Source organism: Podarcis vaucheri (genome assembly GCF_965113315.1).
Source record: "Podarcis vaucheri genome assembly, chromosome: 3".
NCBI classification, from domain to species: Eukaryota; Metazoa; Chordata; class Lepidosauria; order Squamata; family Lacertidae; genus Podarcis; species Podarcis vaucheri.
Genome location: NC_138761.1, coordinates 4742710 through 4761483, shown reverse-complemented (window position 1 = coordinate 4761483; position 18774 = coordinate 4742710). Strand labels below are relative to the sequence as shown.

General features: G+C 48.9%; 1 protein-coding gene across 4 annotated transcripts in view; it reads right to left on the bottom strand.

The window, feature by feature from the left end:
• The window catches only part of EXTL3 (exostosin like glycosyltransferase 3), a 169482-nt gene that overhangs the window by 76625 nt on the left and 74083 nt on the right, over nucleotides 1-18774 (bottom strand). For 3 of the 4 annotated variants that reach the window (XM_082217448.1, XM_082217446.1, XM_082217447.1), the window contains exon 3: nucleotides 13343-13459. The exons of the other annotated variant lie outside the window; for it this stretch is intronic. The gene's annotated coding sequence lies outside the window, so the exon portion shown is untranslated. The remainder of the gene's footprint in view (nucleotides 1-13342; nucleotides 13460-18774) is intronic. 4 annotated transcript variants of the gene reach the window in all.

Here is an 18774-nt window from a genome sequence, read left to right as displayed (position 1 = left end):
ACCTGCTTGGGTACCGCTGAGGTCCAGCTTCCTGACAGTCCTTGTCCACGCCCTCCGTGAGTGCTGTGGCCTCGCTAGTGTGTGTCCTTGAACAGTAATAGATTTATACAAATTATGCATGAAGTTTACAGTATGCACAGAATGGACGGAGAAATGTTTTTTCTTCCCTTCTTGTAAAACTATAACTTGTTGTCATCCATAGAAGCTGAGCACTGGGAAACTCAAGGCGGATAAAAGGACGTCCTTCTTGACGCAGTGGCAGAGATAAACTACGGAACTCATTGCCACAGGAGGCAGCGATGGACACCAACCTGGGCGGCTTTAAAAGAGAGTTAGACAATTTGAGGGGGGGCTATTCATAGCTGGAGGCAGCATTGTCAGTTGCTGGAAACTACAGGAAGGTATGAGTGCTCAAATCCTGCTTGCAGGTTTTTGCCTGGTCAGCCACTGGGAGAACAGGATGCTGGCCTAAATGCGCCATTGGCCTGATCCAGCAGACTCTGCTTATGTTCTCATGATAGCAGCCCCTGTTGACATTTCCATTCCACCTTAAGGAACAGGCATAAGATTGCTGCATGTCACATGTCTGTTTACATTCCAGCACATTCTGCTGGGAACTTCCGTTTGTGTATAGCTTTTGCTGTTCTCTCCGAGACGACATGAGAGAGAGAGAGACAACATGTTTCTTTGTTCCGATTTATGTTTAATAAATCTGTAGCTGTAGCATGACTTCGCCTCACGCCTACTTCTGTGTGCACAGTAAGGGTAAAGGGACCCCTGACCATTAGGTCCTGTCACGAACGACTTTGGGGTTGCGGCACTCATCTCGCTTTACTGGCCGAGGGAGCCGGCGTACAGCTTCCGGGTCATGTGGCCAGCATGACTAAGCCGCTTCTGGCAAACCAGAGCAGCACACGGAAATGCCGTTTACCTTCCCACTGGAGCAGTACCTATTTATCTACTTGCACTTTGTGCTTTCGAACTGCTAGGTTGGCAGGAGCTGGGACCGAACAACGGGAGCTCACCCTGTTGCAGGGATTAGAACTGCCGAACCTCTGATCAGCAAGTCCTTGGCTCTGTGATTTAACCCACAGCACCACCCGCGTCCCTGTGCACAGTACACTCTGCTAATTGCGTGCCCTGGCTTTTGAAGTCCGGGTCACTGATCTACGTCGGAGCACGGGCCAGTGAATAGAGACGTCCGAGCTGGGCTTGCCAGCTGGCCTCCCGGCCCTCTGCATGTCGACATGCTTATTTGGAGAGAGGAGTATGTGTGCGAATCCATGTGTGAACCTCTAACTTCTGTTTGGCTGCAGCGCAGCTTAGTGTACAACAGGTAAGAGTGATATTCATTGATCTGCCGACTTTTGCCCACCACTAGGTCTCCAGTAAGGAAATCAGCCCTGAGTGCTCACTGGAAGGACAGATCCTGAAGCCGAGGCTCCAATATTCTGGCCACCTCATGAGAAGAGAAGACTTCCTGGAAAAGACCCTGATGTTGGGAAAGATGGAGGGCCCAAGGTGAAGGGGACGACAGAGGACGAGATGGTGGGACAGTGTTCTCGAAGCTACCAGCATGAGTTTGACCAAACTGCGGGAGGCAGTGGAAGACAGGAGCGCCTGGCGTGCTCTGGTCCATGGGGTCACGAAGAGTCGGACACGACTAAACGACTAAACAACAACAAAAGGTCCCCAGCTGTCAGGCTGGCTCTGGACCTCAGAGGCTTCAGTTTGGACCACTTTGCAAGGAAGCTGGCTTGAGGTCTGATGAGGAAAAGCAGCTGAACATTGGTCACCATCAACTGAGTTGACATCTCAAGCCATATGCGTAGGGAGTGGCCTTCTGCGATGTAAATCCAATCCGCCATCTGCAGGACAGACGGCCCATTACTCTGGGCCCATGATATGGGTCCAAAAATCCAATCACGCTGGCCAAGAAGTGACTACGCCAATTGAAGAAACAGAAGGAAATCCTGTCAGGGTGGAGAGATCCACCCTAACCTGCCAGGAACTACATAACTATGGTTAAGAATGGGCTGATACCTCCCTGATCCAATCAGTGTTGAAAATTGCTTTGAAGCTTTGATCAAAAGAATATAAAGATTGAGTTCCTCGGGCTGCTTTGGGTTCAAGTCCCTCAAATCAGCTCTCCCTGAAATGGCTTTTTGAGTCAATTTTGCTGCCAGCCAAAACTCAGGGATCTGAGTCTCCAGGTGTCCTCTGGGTCTCCAACTTGCTGCAGCCAGAGTGCTTTCGAGAACTCTGCTTTAGTTCCTGCTTTCCCTGGCACCCTACTAGCTGAAGCAGAAATCTTTATTCCAGCCATCAAGCAGTCTTTCCCGGGGTTCCCACTTGCTTGTTGCCTTTACTGTTTCCCTGCCCAACCAGTTTCTTTCTTTTTTTAAAAAAAAATAAATAAATTTATTTATTTGGTTTTTCAAATCAGAGTTTTACAATCACATATACAACATAAAAACAAGATTCCAAAGAATCTTCTGCACTTCCTTCCTCCCCTTCGTGGATCCTATTACAGTGGTACCTCTGGTTAAGAACTTAATTCATTCCGGAGGTCCGTTCTTAACCTGAAACTGTTCTTAACCTGAGGTACCACTTTAGCTATGGGGCCGCCACCACCACGCGATTTCTGTTCTCATCCTGAAGCAAAGTTCTTAACCTGAGGTACTATTTCTGGGTTAGCGGAGTCTGAAACCTGAAGCGTTTGTAACCCGAGGTACCACTCTATTAATCATTTCCTCCTGCATCTTTTATAATAATCCAAATCTTTCCCATGTCCGTTGTATCCAAAATGCACTCCTAACCCAAGTTTCAACATGGCCAAGTTCTGCTTCTCCAGGACGGCCCACGAGGGCTTGGAAAGGTGCCAATTTGCTCCCTGTTCTACCTTAAAGGTAAAGGGACCCCTGACCATTAGGTCCAGTCGTGGCCGACTCTGGGGTTGCGGCGCTCAACTCGCTTTATTTGCCAAGGGGGCTGGCGTACAGCTTCCGGGTCATGTGGTCAGCATGACTAAGCTGCTTCTGGTGAATCAGAGCAGCGCATGGAAACGCCGTTTACCTTCCTGCCGGAGCAGTACCTATTTATCTACTTGCACTTTGACATGCTTTCAAACTGCTAGCTTGGAAAACTGAAGGTACTTTTTACCATCTTTGGTGGACATGTCCGAAGATTAAGGCTTTCTGGGAAATGATATATAATGAAATGAAAAAGGTACTTAAATGTACTTTCCTTAAGAAACCAGAGGCCTTTCTCTTGGGCATTGTCGGCCAATTGGTGCCAAAGAAAGATAGAACTTTCTTTATGTACGCAACAACAGCAGCAAGAATACTCATCGCAAAGTATTGGAAGACACAAGATCTACCCACCCTGGAAGAATGGCAGATGAAAGTGATGGACTATATGACACTGGCCGAGATGACTGGCAGAATCCGTGATCAGGGAAAAGAGACGGCGGAAGAAGAATGGAAGAAATTTAAAATTTATCTCAAGGACTACTATAAACTTGATAAATGCTAGAATGTCGAGGTTTTCAGAAAGAAAGGGTTACAGTGATATAAGATTAGATTAAAGAAAAGATTAAGACGACAGAGGTTGGAAAGAAATATTTAGAAGTTGCTAAAAAATTATGGACATTGGGATGCAGAAAGGGGAGGTATGGGGGAGTCCGAGAAAAGAGGTTTATGGAAAAAATGTTTTGAAACTATACGTGTTTGTATGTCTTTTTATGTGTTTGTTTATAAAAAAAACAAACTGCTAGCTTGGCAGGAGCAGGGACTGAGCAACGGGAGCTCACCCCGTCGCGGGGATTTGAACTTCTGACCTTCTGATCGGCAAGTCCTAGGCTCTGTGGTTTAACCCACAGTGCCACCCGCGTCCCTTCTACCTTACGGATGTACTTTTCCTACAAATTGTGGCCTCCACATCTGTTCCATCTTCCTACTGTGTGTGTGTGTTTTAGAAACCACACTCTGTTCCTCCCTGCCCCGCTGCAATTGCCTCAGGCATAGGCTGCCCAGAGCCAGCCACAAACAGCACTCCCTCTCTTAGACGTGGCCTGAGTTTCCATTTATTAGTCTTCATTCAACTCCAGGCCTCATCAGCTGTGAAGGCAGGAAGCAGGATTGTGATGGAGAGACGGGTGGATTACTTGCCATAGCAATGCGTCAGGGAAGCATATAAAGCAGCAATCTTTTCAAGCCCTCATTTATGCAAACGCAAGGGCTAGAATCTAGCTCGCTGAACGCTCAAGCCAAATTCTGTGTTTCGGTCCTGCCAACCGCATAGAAGGCACCTAGGTGCCCCAGGTAAACAGACAATCTCTACAAGGCACAGGTAAAATCCACATCCGTCCAGCAGAAGGCAGCAACTTGCACGTAACTATTGGGCCCACCGCATGCCAAAAGCTACATTCCAGAGAGCAAGAAGTAACGCAGGCTATTAACTTTATACAAGCTTCACAGGGCAACAATCTAAATCACATAATGTTCCAGCAACAGGCAATTCAATCGTTCCAAATGAGCAGTCGGCTGAACAATGGCAGTGTTGTGGGAAAACACAGACAGGGAAAACCAAAAATCAATAGGCTCCAATTATGAACTCTAGTAAAAGTGGAGTTTAAAGGGGGAGAGAACCAACTTTCCCCTCCCCCTAGTCACTTCGCGTGCACCTTAAATCTACGGACAGCTTGGTCTGTTGCTGCTGCCGCTGCCTCCGTAGCTGTTCCAAATCACGGTGACTTCTCAGTCATGGAATCCTAACTTCTCAGACTGAAGTGATAACAACAGAAGGATGCTGAGCATGCCAGTCGAAGGGATGTACATGCACACATCGAATAAGGGCAAAACCAGGCAGCAATTCTGCTGGATCTAAGGCAGGGGAAACTGCTTTTGTGCTCATGTTCTGCTCACTGGTTTCCACAGGCACCTGGTCAGCCACTGGGAGAACAGGGTGCTGGACAAGATTGGGTGTCAGGTGTGTGTGCAGGAGCCAGGCCCTGTGACCAATAGGACTCTGCAGGCCTGGGGCCTTCCTAAGTTTGTTCTGAAGAGGCAAGCTGCGGCTTCACAGGTGAGGCCGATTGGTAACTCACAGCACTTGGTGGCAAGAGCCGGGAAGGGATATAAGGTCAGCATTTCCCTTTGGCTCTTTGCCACAGCAACACGCTTCCCGCCTTGGGCTTCTTGCTTCCTGATCCTTGAACCTCGGCTTCTTGACGCCTTGCTTCCTGATCCTCGGACCCTTGACTTCGTGACTCCTTGCTCCTTGACTCTCGGACCCCTGACTTTGTGACTCCTTGCATCCTGACCCTCGGACCCCTGACTCCTTGCTTCTTGATCCTCGGACCCCTGACTTCGTGACTCCTCGCTTCTTGACCCTCAGACCCTTGACTCTGTGACTCCTTGCTTCTTGACCCTCGGACCCCTGACTTCGTGACTCCTTGCATCCTGACCCTCGGACCCCTGACTTCGTGACTCCTTGCTTCCTGTCCCTGGGACCCCTGACTTCGTGACTCCTTGCTTCCTGTCCCTCAGACCCCTGACTTCGTGACTCCTTGCTTCCTGTCCCTGGGACCCCTGACTTCGTGACTCCTTGCTTCCTGACCGTTGGACCCTTGGCTTCTTGACTCCCGGCTCTCTGACCCTCGGGCTCTTGGCTTCCGGACTCCTGGCTTCTGGACCTCCCTTCCTGCTCCTACCCCACCATCTTGCCCCTGGTCCTGACGGCCCCTGCCAGGACTTCGATCGCCCCTGAACTGGACCGTGACAATGGGCCATTGGCTTCATCCAGCAGGTTCTTCCCACACGTTCTTCTCACATGCAACAGAAAAGTACCAAGAGACTCAGAGTCAAAAGACAGGGCTCCCTCCCGCATTTTTAACAGCACTCTGGAAGAGAGAATTTCAACAGCTACAGCTTGTTTAAATCAGTTGTTCTACGGAAGCAAACTTCCTTCCATCTGTCCTGAAGCTTCACACCATCAGTTTCACTTAGCGGCTCCGAGTTCTAAAGGCGAGAGAGAGCGAGGAACGGTTCTCACTGCAACCAGGTTTATAATTAAGGGCAGTGGAATCTCACAGCAGCAAACCTCACGCCTTGAGTGGAGAGGCTGAGGCAGAAGTCACAAAAACCTAATCCGAGAGTTTTGCCCTCAGGTTTTTCCTGAGTCAACGACAAGGCAGTGTCGCTTGCATTTTGGCTGTGAACCACAGGATAGAATTTTTAAAATTAACAAAATCATGTAGTTTTAATGAAAATTAACACACACAGGACGCGGGTGGCGCTGTGGGTTAAACCACAGAGCCTAGGACTTGCCGATCACAAGGTCAGCGGTTCGAATCCCCATGACAGGGTGAGCTCCCGTTGCTCGGTCCCTGCTCCTGCCAACCTAGCAGTTCGAAAGCACGTCAAAGTGCAAGTAGATAAATAGGTACCACTCTGGCGGGAAGATAAACGGCGTTTCGTTGCGCTGCTCTGGTTCGCCAGAAGCAGCTTAGTCATGCTGGCCACATGACCCAGAAGCTGTACGCCGGCTCCCTCGGCCAATAAAGCAAGAGGAGCGCCGCAACCCCAGAGTTGTCCGCGGCTGCACCTAATGGTCAGGGGTCCCTTTACCTAACACACACACACACACACACACTACTGGGCTCCCAGAGAACACAAACCTATCTCAGTCCTTTGTCGCCGAAAAAGGAAGATAATAAAAAAAATGAGTCACCTTTAGGGTTGCTCCCCTGCCTGGCAGCCCTCTTCCTCTCTACAAAGAGCTGTCTGCAAGGCTGGGTTAGAAGAATCTTACAGTTCAGTACCACCTGGCTGGCCAGTGCAAGAACAGGATTAAGCAGAGGTTGGGTGGCCATCCGTCATGGATGCTTTAGCTGAGATTCCCACATTGCAGGGGGTTGGAATATATGACCGTTGGGCCCCTTCCAACTCTAAAGTTCTGTGATTCTATGATGTGGGGCAGGGTGAGCCTCAATTACGCAGCTTTTCTTATGTTCTGGCGGCTGATCATTAAAAAGTGGCTGATGGATGGAAGCGGTGGCCGATAACGCAAAATGTGAGGCCATAATAGCTCCTCCCCCCAGAAGCAGTCTGTAAGAAAGAAATATTTTGAAGATAAATTTAAAACAAAACAAAATAGGAGGAAGTTGGCTTTGTGAAAGGGGGTGGTGTCACTGTTCTAAAGAAGCATTGGGGGTGGGAGGTGGAGAAGGGGCTACAGGGGGCTCCAAACTGAAAGCCATAATAATAATAATAATAATAAATTATTTATATCCCACCCTCCCCAGCCGAAGCCGGGCTCAGAGCGGCTAACAACAGTAAAATGATACAACATTCTAAGATCATTTCATTATAAAATCAGTTCAAATCAGATTAATTGCAACCATCGTTGTCATTTTATTTTTATGCCGCCCATAAGATCAAAAACGAAAGATACAACAGTAATATCAATAACAGCAACAAGCTCTCTCAACGCCCCCCCCCCCGTAAACAATACTCCAGCCCAAGAATCTGTTCAACACCCTCAGCTTTTGTAGCTAGAGTCAGTCCGCACTCCACTCTCCCAGGCCAGATGGGAAAGGGCCAGCCAGGCAGGGTGCAGGTCTTCCAGCCAAGACGGTCTAATTGAAAATGTGATAGAAATTTTGAGGTCTTAGATATATGTTAAATGTTCGTAAGTGTACCAACCAAGCACGTACATAGATCAGCACAGGAAGACTGACCTGAAACCATTTTGATTCCCAAACTGACCAAATGTTTTCACTGCAAGGTTAAAGGAAAATGGAAAAGCCTCCCCATTGTCTTTTCCTTCACAAATCCTGTCTTAAGGGTACATTTAAGATATGAATAGGGTGTGAGCCTGTGACCTGGCTCAGGAACCAAGTATTTATCATTACAAAAGACTGGCCAGGCTCCCCAGGCAATCCAATCAAGTAAGCAGGGTATCCAATCAAGTAACCTGCCGGACAATAACAGGAGAAAAACAACACTCAAATTTCTGCTGTAGACCGCCTTTTCTGTGATGTAGGTATGATGTATGTGGGGGTGGTCTTGATCTTCAGGGTAGCAATTTAAAATGTCTTTATCAATGGCATTGCGTGCCATTGTTCTGGGCACTTCCTCCCTCCTGCGTGTGGGGAGTGAGGACCCTGTTGCAACAGATCCATAAAGATCAGGCTTACTAGCTGCTTTGCTTCTCAATATTCTCTGGTTGGCCTCTGTTATTTTCTCCCACCAATAGGGAACCTACGTAAGGACTCTATATGGGCTCTTGGATACCCCATAAGGGGGAAAGGGCAGGTTTTATTTACAACAAAGACAACACAGATAGAAATTTTGGTTGTTTAGTCGTGTCCGCCTCTTCGTGACCCCCTGGACCAGAGCACGCCAGGCACTTCTGTCTTCCACTGCCTCCCGCAGTTTGGTCAAACTCATGCTGGTAGCTTCGAGAACACTGTCCCACCATCTCGTCCTCTGTCATCCCCTTCTCCTTGTGCCCTCCATCTTTCCCAACATCAGGGTCTTTTCCAGGGAAGATAGATAATAAAAACAATTTGAAAGAGGAGCTCTCTCTGCTGAGCAGCAGCAGCAGCAGCAGTGCTTAAGAGCCTGTCGGGTCCCACCCTAAGCCAGGTGGAGAGAGGCAAGGGCAGGGTCCTTCAGGCCCTCAGCAGGCCTGAGTCAAACAGAGAACCAGAGCAGAGTGTCTCCTACACCCCAACCCAGCACCTTGGATTTTGCTCTTTGCTCCAGACCAGCTGTTTGCACCCAGCGAAGGTGAAAATTGGTGGTTTGGCACCAGCTCTTCACACACATTGCAGACGTAGAAGCAAACCTTTCAGCAAACCTTTCAGCAGCTTGGCAGGTGCTTGACCTCCCCTCCGAAGGGCATTTTATCAGCCATGTCTGCAAAATTGGTTCAGAGAAGAGGACAGAGCCCCTCACATTGGGAAAGGGAGAGGAAGGAATGGGGAAGGGGCCTGCCACTACCATCCTTGGCTGGGTTTAAAGCTCTGGCACTGTCTCCGAAGCGAGTTTCACCCCACACTTTCCGTCCTTGTTGTTCTCCGGATTTTAAAGCAAGGTCCACTTAATACTCTACACTTCTCTCTCTCTCTCTCTCTCTCTCTCTCTCTCTCTCTCTCACACACACACACACACACACACAAGCCCCACATCTCTGCTCCTTTCTTAGCCTTCCCCCCTCTCCCGGCCCACAAGACAAGGAGGTGGGGCAGGGATGGAGAATGGAGGTCCGTGGGCACAGACTCAGACAACAAAAAGGTCATTATGAGGGACTCTGACCAAGTTCCAGAGCAGCTAACAGTGACTCAAACAGCTGCACTGCCCTCTTGGTTTCCAGCTAAAAGGGGCTGGGTCCGAGATTCCTTCAAAATCATCCCTCCGTTGGATCCTAACTGCCCACCACTAGGTCTTTTCCAGGGCGTCTTCTCTTCTCATGAGGTGGCCAAAGTATTGGAGTCTCAGCTTCACTGTCCTTCCAGAGAGCTTCCAGTGAGCTCTGTCCTTCCATCTGCTCCCTACCAGCTCCCAATTCGCTGCCCTGTCTGCAACAGCAACAGCTCCATCGCGGTCCACCTCCCTCTAGGTCCAGCCACTCAGGGTCGTGGGGAGGCAGCCGGCAGCCCCATTTCCCCAAAGAGCGGTAAACTAGCAGATATAAAAGAGCAGCAGAGAGATATTAACCAGCACACCTAGGGCTCCTGCCCCTGGGGAGCCATGAAATGTGCTAATGCATGGGAGGAGGGGCTAAATAATGTATAGAGGCTGCTGCCAAGTGCTGTCAGAGAGGCTTTTATCATTGATCCGAAAGAGGGGTTGGAAGCGCTCCGTCACGGCACATTCCAAACAGATCCAGGGACAGAAGGAAGGGCCCCCTTGCCAGGCAAGTCACTTATGTGTCCACGCTGGATAACCCCGTCGTGGATCAGGTCTAACTCCTTTCAACGCCAGCTACCCTTTAGGATTCGGTTTTCTGATCACCTGGCTATGACAACAAGGGCGCTAGAATGAGAAGCCTGGATTGAGATCATCTCATGTCTCTCATAGGTGGTTACCTAATCACCATCCTTTCCCAATCTACCAAAAGAATCGTAATCTCCTTCTCAGACCCAGCTAGGAGACGAGGAGACCATCTCTCTTAACAAGAAGTGGCAGTGAAGTCCCTTCAGCAAATAAATCTGACCTGCAAGCTTTTATGAGAATCAGGGTCACAGGACCCTATTATGGCTCCCATTGTTAAAAGGTCTCTCTGGCTTTTCTCATTAGTTTCACTGGAGCTGCTCATCCATTGAGAAGAGATGAACAGGAATGGCCTAGGCTGAAGCATCCCTACAACATCCAGAATATACCAAGTCAGGCCATTCATTAGGTAAAGGTAAAGGGACCCCTGACCATTAGGTCCAGTCATGACCGACTCTGGGGTTGCGGCACTCATCTCACTTTATTGGCCAAGGGAGCCGGTGTACAGCTTCCGGATCATGTGGCCAGCATGACTAAGCCGCTTCTGGCGAACCAGAGCAGCACACGGAAATGCCGTTTACCTTCCCGCCAGAGTGGTACCTATTTATCTACTTGCACTTTGATGTGCTTTTGAACTGCTAGGTGGGCAAGGAGCAGGGGCCGAGCAACAGGAGCTCACCCTGTCGCGGGGATTCGAACCACTGACCTTCTGATCAGCAAGTCCTAGGCTCTGTGGTTTAACCCACAGCGCCACCCACATCCCTTACAGGCCATTCATTAGTCCACCTCTAAAGGATGGCAGCTCCCCGTGATATTTCCCAGGCCTACACTGCATGCAGAAGAAGAGGTGCTGCAGAGACAAGCCCACCTACAGGAGTGCAAAAATCCAGGCACCCCGGTAGCTTCTGGAAGTGTAAAAACCGGGCCTGGCGTGTGGAGCCCAAGGCTGCTGCAATGGCAGAGAAGCACATTTTCACTCTTCCTAGCCCCTAGAAAATCTCATCGGCTCGAAATTTAGCAAGAAGGGTTTGCGCCCCTGCCTATATGCATGGCCGAGTCCCAAAAGCAAGGCTCAGAATGGACCCAATTCTCATCCTGAAAAGTTCGGCAGCCAGAACCTGTAAACTCATCGACAGCCTAAGTCCAAGCTGTTTCACACAATAATTGCGTCTGCAAAGGCTACACAATAAACACCCAGAGTGTGAAGGGAAGACGTGTATCTGTGGATTGCTGTAAGCGATCAGAGCTCCCCGGCGCATCGTTGTAGCACGTTTAGCATTCTTCTCCTGCCCTCCACGTTTTATGGATTTGTTGTCAGAAACATGTAAAATGTGGCAGGTCTAAGTGGCATAGCAAGCGAGTCCCAAAGACAAGTAAATCGTTTTATTTTACGTTGGATCCCACTTTGTGGGCTGATCGTTGGACATGTAAGCGTACACATTGAAGGGGAGGTGGCTCAAAGCAACAGAAACAGCGGTGCCTCCCCCCGTTCTGCAGATTTTCGCCCCTGAGCTTTCGTTGCAAGCCTTTCGCCATTCCCAATATAGCCGTGTTATGGAACACTTTACTTCAGGGCAGATCAGCTGCTGGAGCCCGGCCAGCTGACAATGTCAGCTCAAAAGCAAGGAGGAGCGCTTATCTCCATGTTAACACCTCCCACAGCAACGCTTCCACGTAAAATCCCAGCCAACACAGCAGCAGCGGACTTGAAAATCCAGAGTGCTGTGTGCAGCTCCCCTCCATCGCCCAAGGCTCGTTTCTCTTTTACGTTACAAGGCATATTCTTTCCTCCACCAAAACCACCTTCCCCACCTGCTTTGAGAAGACCACAACCAGGCCTCAAAGCAGCAAAACCTTTTAAACTCTGAGAGGGCCGGGACTTCTTGGGGACTGAGCACCGAGGCTTCTTCAAAGGAAGAAGGAAGAAAAGGATGCACTGTGGAGGGGAAAGCAAAGGATGCAAGGCCTAGATCGGAAAGGGAGCTTTCGCAACTTTTGGCGCTGCCAGGATAGAGGGGGCAGTGAGCCATCAGACCCCAGACCCAAGGGCACGAAACAAAAATTGGTATTCTGTGGCTTACTAGGGTGGTTGGGTGTACCCTGTGGATTAAATAAGCACGACTTAAAAGGCTTGGCTCAAATGTGGAAGAACATCACGGAATTGCTACACACTTGATAAGCGTCTGCTGAAGATATAAACAGATCCCCGACCTCAAAAAGAAGCGAGGGAGCCACAAAAGCTCTTATCTGTAGTGACTCATTCCCGAAAACACGCCAGGTCTTCAGATTATTAGAGGAAGGGCTGGGGGTTTCACATACCACTGGGTGCTTCCCGCTACCCGTGCAGCGAGTGATCAGGACCAGAGAGAGTCTGCATAGAATGGCTTTCAGGAAAAGGCATCTTGCCTTCTTCCAAGGATGAAATTGGTGGGTGAAGAACCAGACAGGGCATGAGAACCTCCAGTGCAGAGACATCCTGAATTGAGCCTCGAGATATGCTTTGAATGCAAGCTTGGGAATGGCTTGGGCCGTCATTCCAGTTCGCCGCCCGATCCCAAACACCTGCAATTCCCTGTGGCCGTTGGTCCCAGCTGCCATGCTCCCTTACAATACTGGGCACTCTTACATTGGCACCTAGGCAAACATGAATCTGGGCGATGGGAGCCACTGCATGAAACCAAGAGAAATAGATTGTGGAAAACTGAGAGGCTGGGATGTGCATAATAATAATAATCATCATCATAATAAATTTTATTTATACCCCACCCTCCCCGGCCAGAGCCAGGCTCAGGGTGGCTAACACCAGTAAAATTACAGTAAAAACATAATAGGAAAGAAAAACCAATTTAAAATACAGGTTAAACTGCAATTTAAAAAGCAGCCTCATTTTAAAATAGCTGATAAATCAAGACCATAAGGGGAGGGAAACATAAGGGTCAGACAGAGTCCAAACCGAAGGCCAGGAGGAACAGCTCTGTCTTGCAGGTCCTGCGGAAAGATGTCAAGTCCCGCAGGACCCTAGCCTCTTGTGACAGAGCATTCCACCAAGTCGGGGCCAGTACTGAAAAGGCCCTGCCCCTAGTTGAGAACAATCAAACCACCTTGCGACTTGGGACCTCCAAAGTGTTGTCATTTGTGGACCTTAAGGTCCTCCGCGGGGCATACCAGGAGAGGCGGTCCCGTAGGTACGTGGGTCCCAGGCCTAAGCAGGAGGTGTGACTGTCCTATTCCAGCCAATCATCCTCCATGAACCTTGACTCTTCTCTTACGCTCAGGGAACCCCGGACATCCCTGCCACCATCCAGTTGGGCCCTCAAACCCCAACATCTCCCCCACTGTACCTTTTCACATTCTGCTCTTGGGCTCAGGCCCACAGACTGCCGTCAAAAGGGACGCACATTCCTCTCACCGCTCGACAACTTCGCAGCATGGAATGCCGATCTCCAGGGGTTTGCCTCCTGTTTAATGCAAAAACAAAAAGCGATGCTTGCTTAGATACAGACCGGAGGCTTTCTGCAAGAAAAGGTTCTGCCTCGGCGTGTCGGCTGGAAACAAGCCTGGCAGTCATTCCATCAATGAAAGGGGGAGCGGTGGGGGGAAATAATGAGCCTAGGTTGGGACACAGAGACCTTCCTTCATGACGGAGCTCAGCCAAGTGCAGAGAGGCTGGTTAAATTAGCGGGCAGAGGAAAGCCCCCTTCAATTCTCCGTGCCCTATACCCGATTCCATCACATGCCAAACTCCCTGGTCTCTCTGGCTGCAATAAGACCTCAGGCAACCTTTCCAGGTGTACTAACTGGGGCTGATAGGAGCTACAGCCCCAAACACCCAGAGGACACCAAGGCTGGAGGTGGCTGTCTTGAAGTAAGGGCACAGACTAGGACCCTCATATCTACGGGACTGCCTCTCCTGGTATGTCCCACGGAGGACCTTACAGTCTTCAAACAAAAACATCTTGGGAGGCCCCAGGCCACAGAGAGGTTAGGCTGGCCTCAACCAGAGCCAGGGCCTTTTCAGTACTGGCCCCAACAAAGAAAGTCTATAGACTTGATGGCAGGATTTAAATAAACATTCACATCATTAGTATTAGAAAATGTGTAGAAGATAGAGAAATGATATGGTGTACTTATTTTCATCTTTATGTTTTTAGGTTTGATGTTATTGTATAAATATGTTATTAGTATTTTTTTCTTTTAGGAGGTAGGAAGGTGGGTGAAAGGAGAAACAAACCAGAAGCGGAAGTTGGGGGAAGCCTAGGAGTGGAAGGAGGGAGGAATGTATAGTAAATGTTATGGATATGAGATGTATGTAATGAATGAAAAAGAAAACTGAATAATTATTTTAAAAAAACCTTCAGTCTCAGGAGCCACTGCAAGCCTAGGAGACAGAATCACAGAGCTGGAGGGGACCGAGAGAGTCGTCTAGTCCAACCCCCAGCCCTGACACTCAGATTAAGAGACTCATATGTGAACTATCCCAGCTTCTTCACACAGTTGCAGAGGCAGTGGCGATGGGAGAAGGAAAGGCAGGAACCTGCGAGATCACCTCCTGAAGTGCAGAACACCACCCAGCACATCTATCCTACCACTGCTAGAGCTGTTCCACATGCAAGAAGTATAAAATGCCTTTGTCAAGCGCAGGGGAAGTCAAAGCCATTGCCTCCGCTACAGCCTCTGCCAATCTGCTTAAGTAGCGATGGGTGCTTGTCTGTTTCTAAGAGCCCCCATGCCCCCCCCCAGAGGCAGAGTACGTGTTTTCCCATGGAGAGAGGACCCCAGCCTCAAATCCCAGCCTCTCTGGTTAAAAAGGCAGCAGGGAGCTCAACTGGAAAGAGAGATTATACAGCACAGAGCCAAAGTGGGCCAGCATCTGAACAGAAGCAGGCTGGCTCCATCATCCCAGCCATTCTGTGAAAGGCAGGCCACAAATTAGAAGCGGCGCACAGGTTGTCCTTGCAAAAGCAAGACTCTCCAAGCAAGCAGGGCTCCTTCCATTACAGATAATCAGAGCGTTGCAGCCGCAATACAGTTTCCCGGATTGCTATCAATAGCTGTAAACTCAAGGATCACAAGCTGTTCCTTATCTGATTCATGCTCTCCCGAGTGCAACTTGCTGAAGGAAAACAGATCAAACGCTCCAGCCCAGTACGCTAATCTAAGTGTGGCTGACAAAGCACATTTAGGCACAGTTGATATTTCCCCCCACGGTTACCGTTGTTCTGCTTGAAAAGCTGGCGCAACTCCTGTAGGATGCCCTGCTTTTAACAGGAATTGCACACACAGCTGGAGATCAAGAAATAGGACTTGTCTCCTAAGGGCAATTATTGGCTTGGGTTTACAAACTGGCCCTAACTTGGAGTGGCCACCAGCCCCTGCTTATGAAGAAATGACTATGGTGTTAACCAGGAGATACGTTTTTTGGTCCAACAGGCTCATTTGGAGTTTTGAGAACCAGTGTGGTGTAGTGGTTAAGAGCGGTGGACTCGTAATCTGGTGAACCGGGTTCGCTTCCCCACTCCTCCACATGCAGCTGCTGGATGACCTTGGGCTAGTCACACTTCTCTGAAGTCTCTCAGCCCACTCACCGAGTGTTTGTTGTGGGGGAGGAAGGGAAAGGAGAATGTTAGTCGCTTTGAGACTCCTTCGGGTAGTGATAAAGCAGGATATCAAATCCAAACTCTTCTTCCCACTTCCTCTGGTCACTCTCCTCACCCCTTGCCCAGATCAGTCCCCTCCCCACCCGAAAAAAATAGGGAAAGGAAGGGAAAACGCCTCACTTTCCCAAGGGATATTGGCAAAGGCTGGATGTTGTTGTTGTTTAGTTGTTTAGTCGTGTCCTACTCTTCATGACCCCATGGACCAGAGCACGCCAGGCACTCCTGTCTTCCACGGCCTCCCACAGTTGGGTCAAACTCATGCTGGTAGCTTCGAGAACACTGTCCAACCATCTCGTCCTCCGTCGTCCCCTTCTCCTTGTGCCCTCCATCTTTCCCAACATCAGGGTCTTTTCCAGGGAGTCTTCTCTTCTCATGAGGTGGCCAAAGTCTTGGAGCCTCAGCTTCAGGATCTGTCCTTCCAGTGAGCACTCAGGGCTGATTTCCTTCAGAATGGAGAGGTTTGTTCTTCTTGCAGTCCATGGGACTCTCAAGAGTCTCCTCCAGCACCAGAATTCAAAAGCATCAATTCTTCGGCAATCAGCCTTCTTTATGGTCCAGCTCTCACTACAGAAGAATTAATCTGAGCCTTGAGAAGCCAAAAAGCAGAATCCAGAAAGAGGGACATTCTGCCAAATTCCTTCTTCAGCAACCACCTTCATTCCCTGTCTAAGGTGACCCCCATGACAGAGCGTGGGGCTGATAATGCCAAGGTTGCAGGTTCGATCCCCATACAGGACAGCTGCAGATTCCTGCATTGCAGGGGGTTGGACTAACTTCATCATCACCACCATTTGTATGCCGCCTTTCCATAGTTGAAACTATGCTCAAGGCGGCTTACAACATGGCAAGATTTACATGATTACATGCATAACAGAAGTCATAAACAATAAATAAAACACATCCAAAAATACACAACCAAATTGAAACAATTTCCACGTAAATCATAAGATCTAAAACTAAAAATACAGCAATAGTATCAGTAACAGCAACAGCTCTCTCAACAACCCCGTAAACAACCTCCAGCCCAAGAATCCGTTCAACAGCCTCAGCTTTTGTAGTTGGAGTCAGTCCGCATTCCACTCTCCCAGGCCAGATGGGAAAGGGCCGACAAGGCAGGGTGCAGATCTTCCAGGGCTCACAGCCAAGACGGTCTCATTGAAAACAACACAGATAGAAATTAAAAACAAATTAAAAGAGGAGCCCTCTTTGCTGAGCAGCAGCCACAGTCCCACCCCAAGCTAGGTGGAGAGAGGCAAGGGCAGGGCCCTTCAGACCCTTAGTAGGCCATCCTCCTGTGTCAAACAGGGAACCAGAGCAGAGAGTCTCCTACACCCCAACCCAGCACCTGGGTTTTGCTGTTTGCTCCAGACCAGCTGTTTGCGCCCAACTTTTGTAGCTGGAGTCAGTCCGCATTCCACTCTCCCAGGGCCAGCAAGGCAGGGTGCAGGGTTTCCAGGGCTCACAGCCAAGATGGTCTCATTTAAAACAACACAGATAAAAATTAAATGCAAGGGCAGGGTCCTTCAGGCCGTCAGAAGGCAGTCCTCAAGGTCTCTTCCAGTTCTACAATTCTGCGATTCTATGAAGTGCACCACTGTGCCCACAGGTGCTGTGTTGGCAGTCTCTGCAATAGTTGCTATTAACAGTTAGAAACAGCAACTGCAGAACAGCCACTGGCAAAAGAAACACGCAAGTTTGGAACCAGTAACTGGTGGGTTGTGGTTTTTTTTAGTTAAAACTGGGATTTAACATTTCACACAAATGATACAAGGCGGCGGAATCACAGAAGAAACTGTGACTGCTAATGGGTGGCAATAAATACTGGGAGGCAACGGATTCCTCTTTGTCAGGCGGTATCACCTCGCAATGATCATCATAATCCCATCTGCACACTTCAATTTGGATTACAAATTACTGCGTTCACTCCTGAAAGTGCCCCGTGGGATTTCCAGTTTCTGGTTGCACTCATGCGTTCTCATGCTTCATTATCGCTTTTAATTTGTCAAATGCTTTTTGCGTCTTTCCACAGAGGACAAGGCTATGTTCTGCCTCCAACACCGGAGACATCGGAATACTAGGAAGCCGGACTGGATGTGCCCTTGTCCCGATTCAGCAGCCATGACACAGAACCACAAATATTATCAGTTTACAATGGGAGCGGGATCTTGAGGGCAACTGCCCTTCTAAAGATCACAAAACCACGGAGGTTGAACGCAGAGGATGGATTCTACTGTTCCATCCATTGGACCATAGCATTAAGAATCCAGAGAAAGGGGACGTAGCATTTTTTTTTTAAAAAAAAAAACACTTGGCAATGCTTTCTGGTATTTGGAAACGCTTCCTCGACTCTTTCAGAGGGGACATAGTCAAAAGGTGTTTTCTTAGTGTGAGTTTGACCAAACTGGGGGAGGCAGTGGAAGACAGGAGTGCCTGGCGTGCTCTGGTCCAGGGGGTCACAAAGAGTCGGACACAACTAAACGACTAAACAACAAAAATTTCTCTAGGCTTCCCTTTGCTATATGTAAATACTGCGCAATTAACAAATGATATTATAGCTTCCCATATACCCCCCATTCCCCTTCACCCATGTGTGATCTCAATATTTTACTTCTTCCATCTTGTTGTGTTGTTATAATTTAATAATTATTCAATTGATTCTATTATTATTTTCTTGCTTTCCCCTGCACGTTTTACACATTCTCCATCAATGTTTCAATTCCGGAACCATATTTGTTGAGGTTTCTCTTTCTTTCTAAAAGGATCACGCGATCAACTAGGGATGTTCCACGATCGACCGGTAAGTCACAATTGACCTGTTGGACGTCCCCGGTGTAGACAATACAGTGGTATCTTGGGTTACATATGCTTCAGGTTACATACGCTTCAGGTTACAGACTGCCCCTAACGCAGAAATAGTACCTCGGGTTAAGAACTTTGCTTCAGGATGAGAACAGAAATCGCGCAGCGGCAGCGGGAGGCCCCATTAGCTAAAGTGGTGCTTTAGGTTAAGAACATTTTCAGGTTAAGTACGGATCTCTAGAACGAATTAAGTACTTAACCCGAGGTACCACTGTATAAGGCAGCTTCCGGAAGGAAGGAAGGAAGGAAGGAAGGAA